Consider the following 9,430-nt stretch of genomic DNA (forward strand, 5'->3'; position numbering starts at 1 on the left):
GAACATTTCGCTAAGTGTTTTCTCCCTGTAGCTCTGCTATCAAGAACAAGAATCTTTCTCGTCACAGCAATCTTCCCAAATTTCCATTTCCATCAAGTAACTACTTTATTCTCAACCTTGTTACGGATTGCTAGCATTCTGGGTTTTTAGGGATGATTAATAGGTTAAATAAGTGCGTAGCAGCGATTTGTTTGAGTTTTCTCGCTTGAGTGCCCAGGAATTGCATGAATCTCTCGAGCACCCCATGAATATGCCGACAATGTGAGGAATGTTTTGAGGGAATTTAGATGAGTGAGACGAACAACCTTCGATTGGCTTGAAGAGGCTATAAGCAAGACAGGGAGGATTTGTTTTTCTTTGCATGCTTTTGTCGTGCGGGATATGAGTGTGGCAAGGATGTGAAAGGATCTCCCCGAGGAGGATCTACCCCTTATCGCGTGAGTAACAAAATGTTAATTCCTGTGTAAAGACCTGTCCGTTTCAAAGAAGGGGGGTCGTGGGCTGACCATCTATCCTCGCCCTTTCACTTGATTTGCGGTGGAAGGTGGATTTGATTATAGATGAATTCACTATTTCCTCTGCTTTTCACGTAAAATAGCCGACGAAAACCCTGAGATTGATCTAGTGGATGTGAAGGATGATCCCAAGGAATGTGAAGTGCCTGTTGAGCAAGGCGTTCCTACCGTGCAAGTTGTTCTGCCGAGGAGACTCGAGGATTGAGTGACTTATGATGCCTTAAATATAGTTTCGTGTTTCGTGACCCATCCTCAGGAAGCGTTCAACGTCGTCGAGGATCTGGTGCCGGGCATGGAAAGTTCATGGAAGGCTTGTCCGCCTAAGGCTCATCAACGGGTTTGCTCAGAATTTTCTGGAAACTGTTTTGCAATGTACAAATTTTCTTTTAAGGAGGTGGGAATGTGACTGCCTTTTACATTTTGCAAACAGACATTTTCAATTTGCTACAGCTGGCTCCTTCTCAACTCCATCCCAATACTCTAGCCTTTCTTCGGGCGTTCGAGCATGTTTGCCGATACCTTGGGGTTCAGCCGAGCATAGGTCTATTGTCCCGGGTTTTTCATCTGCAGAGGAAGAGTGAGTCTGATGGGAAATATGCATGGGTTTCCTTCAAGCAGCCGAGGAAGTTGTTCCACATTTACTAAGACTCCGTAAAACATTTTAAAGACAAATACTTCATGATAAAGCCTCTCACCCCTGTCGCAGATATGACTTTGTTTGACACCGTAGAGTATCAGGAAGGATGGGAGATAAAGAGTTGCTTAGCTAGTAAGTTCCCCTTGGAGTGGCAGTATGAGCATTTCGAGAGGGGAATAGATGCTTACATATTTAAGGACGAGGATCTGGACGACCGTGATCGGGCTGCGTACCAGCTGCTCGTTAGGTATATTGGCGCATTTAGGCCGGCTAGACGTACTATCCTTTATGGGAAACAGATTTACGATGATCAGGGTGAGCCCATCATGGTCGCTCAGAAGATAAATACCAAGGCCCTCCTCGAGTGCCTGACTGTCGGGAAGGCCATGATTTTGTTAGGTATATCGCGTTTGTATATTTTATGAGTTTTATCTTATTCTTGTGTTAACCTCGTTTGATGTGTGCAGGAAAAATAGCTGACCTGCATGAGAAAATGGTCTAGTTGCGGGCTGCCAAGGGAGCAAAGAGTGGTATGAAAAGGACTTGCGTCCAACAGTTAAAAACTTGCAGTAAGGGCGCTAGTTCTGAAGGCTCCTCGCCTTCGTCTAAAGCGAGCCCTATTTCCTTGGGAAGCCCGGCCAAGAAGCAGAAGATTCAAGTTTCCCCTAAAGGTCGGACGGAGGGTAAAGAATCCGGTTCCCTAGAAACATTCTTGCTGCCCCCTTGCACTCTCTCCTCCTACACGAGGAAGAAGCTGAGCATATCCTGGCACGTGACAGGGAGGCCCGGGAAGAGGAGCTCGCTCGGGACGTCGAGGCACAATAAGGATCTTGGCGGCTACGCTCGCCCTTAATAGCACAGGGGCCTACTCGTATAAGGATTATGATCGTCTGAAAGCCAAGCACGTGTCCCTCGAGCTTAAGCTCGACAAGGTGGAGTCGGACTTTAGGCATTATAGGAATAAGTATGAAGTTCAAGCTAGGTTGGTCGAAGACTTGGTCAACAAAGGAAAAGAATATCGAAGAGCTGGAATCTGCCGCCCGTCCTGCTGAAGATGAGACTGAAGATGATAAGGCTCTGTTGACTCGAGCTCATCTAATTGCGAAGATAAGGGAGCTCGAGCAAGACTGCATGGCTACGCTGGATGTCGATTTCATGGTGGCGGTCGAGCAGATGAAAGTCGTCAACCCCTAATTGAGCTTGTCACCAAAGGAATCAACTTGTACTACAAATTAGTTGTGGGCGATATTGTGATTCCCGAGGGTGTTGATGACGAGGGGGAGAGGAAGAGGAAGGAGACAACGTATGATATGTATGCCTAGTTTTGCTTGGCCTGCGCGCCAGTTTTTTGATTTTCTTTAAGACAGGGGGCTATGCTCGTTATCTTTTGGGGGGCCTGCGTGCCCGTATGTAATCTTTGAATATTGTCGGCCATTTTGGTCGGTCCTTTATGAATGCTTTTACTTTTATGACTCGTTTTGAAATGCCTTTAAGTATTTTCTAAAAATGTGTGCATGTTCTTGTATGCTGAATTTTGTAATTGGATTTTTGTAAGTGTTGTATACTTGACATAGATTAGGGCTCGTGGTTGCTTAATCGTTAATTGTCATCCGATACGATGGGGTATAAGTCGGGGAGACCAGAGCGGGTTTAAGCAAGTGACGAGCACGAGGCCGCAGCCGGGGCCAGGTGCTTGTGGCGTGAACGTTCCCATCATGAGCTGGGTGTTTTGTCGAACAGGTACTACAACAGAGGAACTAGGTGTAGACTTCCCCGTCGGGCCAGAGTGCTGCTGGCGTGAGCAAGATTTCGACCTTCGTTTTCATGGAGATGTACGCATCCGTACCATGACGCGCATCCTTATCTGTCCATGTATCATTGTCAGCGAAGGGCTGGTTGGATAATGGCTTGCTGGTTAGCTATAATATTGTCTGAGTTTCTCAACGTTCCAGGGTCGAGCAAGTTTCTCACTGAGTAGGTTTTCGAGGTAGTAGGCCCCGTTGTTTTTTTGTCGTAGATTCGGTAAGTGCCTTCCCAATTGAGGGCTAGTTTTTCTTCGCACGAGTCTTTCATGTTTCTGCGTAGGACTAGCGAGTCGATCTCGAACTCACGCTTTATAACCTTTGCATCATGGCGCAAGGTTATTTGTTGTTTTAGTTTGGTTTTTGCAGAGAGATGCCTCTGACCGGATTTCCTCGACCATGTCTAGTTCCTCTCTCATGGCTTCGTCATTCAATTCCTCCTCGAGTGGGGATTCGGTGTGTCGAGATGGTTCTCGGATCTCAACCGGGATCACTGCCTCGAATCCGTATGTTAGTCTGAAAGGGGTATCCCCGTTAGTATAGTGGGGCATTATTTTGTACGCCCATAACACGTTGTGTAATTCCTCGACCCAACCCTTCTTGGCTTCAGCGAGCTGGCGTATAAGCCCTCAGAGGATCACTCTGTTTACAGCTTCGGCCTGCCCGTTGGTTTGATGGTGCTCGACAGATGTGAAGTGCTATTTGGTACCGAGCATAGCGACGAACAAGAACTTTCTGTCGGTGAATTATGTGTCATTGTCGGTTACTAGTGCTTGTGGTATTCCGAAACGGGCGAGCACATTTCGCTTGTAAAAGTGGAGAATGTTGTGTGTTGTGATTTTGGAGAGTGCCTCCGTTTCGATCCATTTTGTGAATTAGTCCACAGCGTCGATCAGGTATTTGTTTTGGTAGGACCCGACCAGGAAAGGTCCGAGGATGTCCATTCCCTACCATATGAAGGGCCACGAGGAGGACAATGATTTGAGCTCGTGGGTGGAGCTAGATGCATGTCGGCATGGCATTGACATCTGTCGCACTTCTGGACGTGGTCTTTGGCGTCCTACTGCATCGTCGGCCAATAGTAACCTGCTCGGAGAGCTTTCCGTGCTAGGGAGCGTCCACCGAGGTGTTGAGCGTTGATGCCTTCGTGGAGTTCCTGCAAGACTTCGTGATCCTGGGAAGCGTCGATGCACTTGAGCAGATGGATGGAAAATCCATGTTTGTATAGTTTGTTCTCAATGATGATGTACGAGCACCCTCTTCATTTGGTCGTGGAGGCCTCTTTTTGGTCTATGGGCAACTCTCCTTTTGTGAGGAAGTTATAATTTGGGGTCATCCAACAATGATTGTCTCCTATCGCGTTCACCTCGGGTGTAAGGCCAGGTCTCCCTATGCTCGGCCTAGGATGGGTCTCCTGGATCACCGATTTGTTCCCCCCTTTTTTTCCTTGTGCTAGTGAGTTTGGAAAGGACGTCGGCCCTGGTGTTGTGTTCGTGAGGAACGTGTTCGACCTTCGCTTGATCAAAATTATTCATTTTTTCTTTCACCAAGGCCAGGTACTCGACGAGGGTGTTGTTTTTTGCTTGGTAATCGCCGTTAACTTGGGAGGCAACAAGCAGGGAGTTGGTGTAAATTTTTACTTCTCGAGCGCCGATGTCTTTGGATAGGCGTAGCCCGACTAGGAATGCTTCGTATTTGGCCTGGTTGTTTGAGGTGGGGAAGGAGAAAATTAAGGAGACTTCAATGATGAGGCCTTCCTCGTTTTCGAGGATTATGCCCGCTCCGCTTCCGGTGGAGCTAGTTGCCCCATCGACGAAGATCGTCCATCTGTTGGTTGCCGCGGCCAGAGGGTCGCTCGTTGCCATTTCGGCGACGAAATCGGTTAGGACTTGAGCCTTGAGGGTTTTTCTGATCTCGTATTGGAAATCGAACTCGGTTAGTTCCAGTGACCATTTGAGCATTCTTCCGGCCATGTCGGGATGGGCCAAGAGCTGTTTGATTGGTTGGTCGGTTCGGACGACGATGGTGTGGGCCAGGAAGTAATACCTCAGCCTTCTTGCGGCGTTGATGAGTGCTAAGGAGACTTTTTCAATTTGTTGGTATCTAACCTCGGGCCCCTGGAGTGCCTTGCTAGTGAAGTATACGGGCTTCTCGTATGAGCCTCGCGTTGACGGCCTTGTTCGAGACGGCCAGATAGAGGTATAATGTCTCCTCGTTTTCTGGCTAGGTGAGAACCGGTGGTTGCGATAAGACTTGTTTGAGATGAAGGAGGGTCTACTCGCACTCATCGGTGCATTCGAAGGATGCTTCTTTGCGCAAGAGTTTGAAAAATGGGAGGGCGTGTTGGACGGACCTTGCCACAAATCTAGATAGTGCGGTGAGCATTTCGTTCAAGATTTGGATGGACTTTTTGTGTTCGGCATTGGGAGGTCGGAAAAAGCTCGGTACTTATCGGGGTTGGCTTTGATTCCTCATTCTGTCAGATAGAATACTAGGAATTTCCCTCCTCGGACGCCGAAGTTGCACTTCTCTGGATTAAATCTCATTTTGCTCCTCATCTCTTGGTCGAAGACGCACTCGAGATGGATGGTATGGTCGATGTCCTATCGTGGTTTGACAATCATGTCTTCCATGTACACTTTGAGGGTGTCTCTGATCTCTCCCTGGAACACGTTGTTCATCATACGATGATTTGTGGCTCTGGCGTTTTTGAGTCCGAAAGGCATTACGTTGTAGTAATAGTTCCCCGACTCGGTCATAAAGGTCGTGCATTATTTGTCGCATTTCGCCATGGGTATTTGATTATTACCTGAATAAGCATCTGTAATACGGTGGGAGAACTGACTTTTTAGAAATGTGCGGATAGCAAGAGTCGCCACCGACTTTTATTTTATCCAATTTATAGAAAGGCTAAAAGAGCAGAAAAAGACCTTTTAAAAAGATTTTGAGTTCGGGGGGTAAGTTATACAAAGGGAAGGTGTAAGCACCCTTTGTGTCCATGGTTATCCATGGGCTTTTAATTGCTTAGCTCACTTTGTTTTCAAAATGTTTGAAGTGTAGTGTGTGAATAGTAAAAGTTTTTGAAGAAGAACTTTAGCTTGTAAATAAACGTAGTCTTTTTTAATTTGATTTTGAAAAGAAGTGGGAAAAGAATTTGAATTTTGAATTTGAATGGAGCAAGCAATTAAAAACAAATACCCTTGCGTTTAAAATTTCTGTTCTTTTAGACTTTAATGGGAAAGGGCTATCCATACCATAAAGAGGGCAGGTAGTCCTTTCATTGGATTTGGAAAAGGGTCATCGGAATTATCGTTCGCCATAAGACTGTCCCTACCATATAGAGGGCAGGTAGTCTAAGGGAAGGATATAATAGTCATTTACTCCTTAGATTACAGGCGAGGATACCTTAGCAATGGGACAAATCATCATTTACCGAGGCAACATCGAGGGACAAAATTGATGATGAATCAACTGAGGGCAACATTTGCTTTAGGTATCCTCGGAATCGAGGGACTTGACTATTTTAAAGGCAACAAATAATAAGGCAACAAGGCAACAAATAATAAGGCAACAGGAAGCAAGAGAGGTTACCCTAAAGGTGTGTGTGTGGCACAATTACGTGGTTAATTCAGATATTTTATCTTGTAATTAGTTATCCTGATTCAATTAACAGGCTTGCACTGCCTAGGATTACTAACCACAACAATTAATATTACGGCGAAATAAAAGGCAGCAAAATAAAATCCTACGCTATTACAATAAACACATGTGGGCAAAAATAAAAAGGGAAAATAAAAAAAAATAAAATAATCAGATGGCTTGAGCCTTCATCGATTCTTGGCAAACCCTGAAAAATTAAGAATGAAGAAGAGAAAGGTTAGTGCATTAAAGATCGACAACCCTAATTTATCAGGATAAATCAGAGTTAAAACAACTAGCTTAAATAAAATATGAAAAGTAAATAAATTAATATTTTAAATAACCATTAAAGGTTAAGAAAATCGAAAGTTCGATTAAATATAATAACTAAATAATTATTGGATTAAATCCTAATTATTTAGTTGATTAAAAGTATATGTGAAAATATGAATTTTTAGCATTTAAAAACAATTATCGACAGAATTATGGAAAAAGTCGAGTTTTCGATAAAAAATAAATTATTATAAAAAAACATTTTTAATAAATATAAATTTTTTAGAGAAAGTAATTAATAAGCTAAAAAATAAAAGAAAATAAATAAACAAATAAAAGCATTATGTAATAAAAAATAAAAAATTTGGGAAAACTTAGCTTGGATCAAGTGTGGTAAGCTCAGGGATGTCTATGATGGACTTGCGTGCTTGGAAGCGTTGGATCAGATGCTGGGATGATCTAATGGTTACTGAACGATGGCACATCTAAGACGCCTCCAGGTCACGCTGTAATATGGTGGGAGAACTGACTTTAAAGAAATGTTGCGGATAGCAAGAGTCGCCACTGACTTTTATTTTATCCAATATATAGAAAGGCTAAAAGAACAGGAAAGACCTTTGAAAGATTTTGAGTTCGGGGGTAGGTTATACAAAGGGAAGGTGTAAGCACCCTTTGTATCCATGGTTATCCATGGGCTCTTAATTGCTTAGCTCACTTGTTTGTTTGATTTGTTTGAAAGAGTGTCGTGTGTGAATTGTAAAAGATTTCAAATAAAGACTTTAGCTTGTAAAATAAGCGTAGCCTTTTTGAAAGTATTTGAAAAGAGTGGGAAAAAGATTTGAATTTGGATTTGAAAAAGAGTGGGTGTGAAAAGTAATTTGAGTTTGAATGTGAGTAAGCATTTAAGAGCACCTACCCTAAGATTGTCTTTCTTGTTCTTTAAGTTTTTCGTTTGAAAGGGCTATCCATACCATAAGGAGGGTAGGTAGTCCTTTCATTGGATGTGCGGGTCATCGAATCCTTATAGGGGCTATCCATACCATAAAGAGGGTAGGAAGACCTATGTATAGGATGTGAATAGTCATAAAGGCAACAAGTAAGGATACCTTAGCATTTGGAGGGACGGTCATCATTTATCGAAGGCAACATCGAGGGACGATATCATTTTATCATAGGCAACTCGAATGGACTATGATCTTTTTATCGGAGGGACTATGATGAGTTGAATCAAAGGCAGCAGGCTAAGGGATCCCTACGCTCAAAGGGACTTGACTATTATAATCGAGAAGCATCGGAAGAGGAGTTACCCTACAGATGGGTGTGTGCAGCAATCACGTGATTGTATTCAGTTATATTTATCTTATAATTTAGTGATCTAAATTCAATTAAATGTTGTCACTCCCTATTTTACTAACCACACAATTAATATAAAATAAAGGCAGAACTTAAAAGTTCCTACGCTATTACAAGGCTTCGGGGAGGGGGATTACAAACTTGACAAACGGGGAAAAATTATTACAAACCCCAAATATGAAATGAAAGCGGAAATAAAATATATACGAAACTATCAAGTATAAAGCTTGTAAATGTCTGTAAAGCCTCAACGATAGTACCTCGCAAAAATAAAAAAGAAGGGCAGACAAATGAGACTCTCTAACTCTAATCTCAAAGAACAATGATGCTTATGAGGATTTTAATTACTTAATATATGATTTTTATTTATTAATTTAAAATTTTTATTGTTATTAATATTTGTGATGATGTTGATCAATATAGAAAACAAATTTTGATCAAATCATAATTTGTAATTTTTTTTTAAATGTCAAATTAAAATAATTATAACGGGAACATGAAGTTACATATCAAAATATTGAATAATAACGGGAACTTGAAGTTACTGATCAAAATATTGAATAATAACGATAAGTTATTGATCATAATATTGAATAATTTTACTATTGATTCCAATAATTTTATAAATAATTTCAAAACAAAAATAATATTTATATATGAAAAAATATATTGTTAATTCAAATACTTTTATATATAAAAATATTATAAACAACAATATTTTTTTAAATAATAAACTTTATTAGTACATTAAAGTCTCTTTATTTTGAAAAGATTAATTTCAAGTACTGGATTACTGCTATCTATGCTCATAACCATTTGGAGAAGATAAAATCTCTTTGGAAGGACATTGAAGCCCTTCACAGAAGTTCACAGGTCCTTGGTGTATTATGGGAGACTTCAATAATGTTGCTACTTCTCAAGATAAGATTGGGGGAAAGATTATCATTGAGTATGAGTACAAGGACCTTCAGGATATGATGACCAACACTGAGTTGTGTAAGATGGATAGCTATGGGGACTACTTTACTTGGTCTAATAAACACACAATTGGCACTATATACTGATGTGTCCGCAAGCGCACAGATGTATCAAAGTAATATAAAAGATTGTCGAACCCACAGAGACTGACAGTCAACCTACCGCTATCTATCGTCGCTTTATAAAGCTAAGGCTAATGAATAATTGATTAAAGGCAAACTAAGACTAGAAAT

Source organism: Vicia villosa, unplaced genomic scaffold, assembly GCF_029867415.1.
Source record: "Vicia villosa cultivar HV-30 ecotype Madison, WI unplaced genomic scaffold, Vvil1.0 ctg.000469F_1_1, whole genome shotgun sequence".
NCBI classification, from domain to species: Eukaryota; Viridiplantae; Streptophyta; class Magnoliopsida; order Fabales; family Fabaceae; genus Vicia; species Vicia villosa.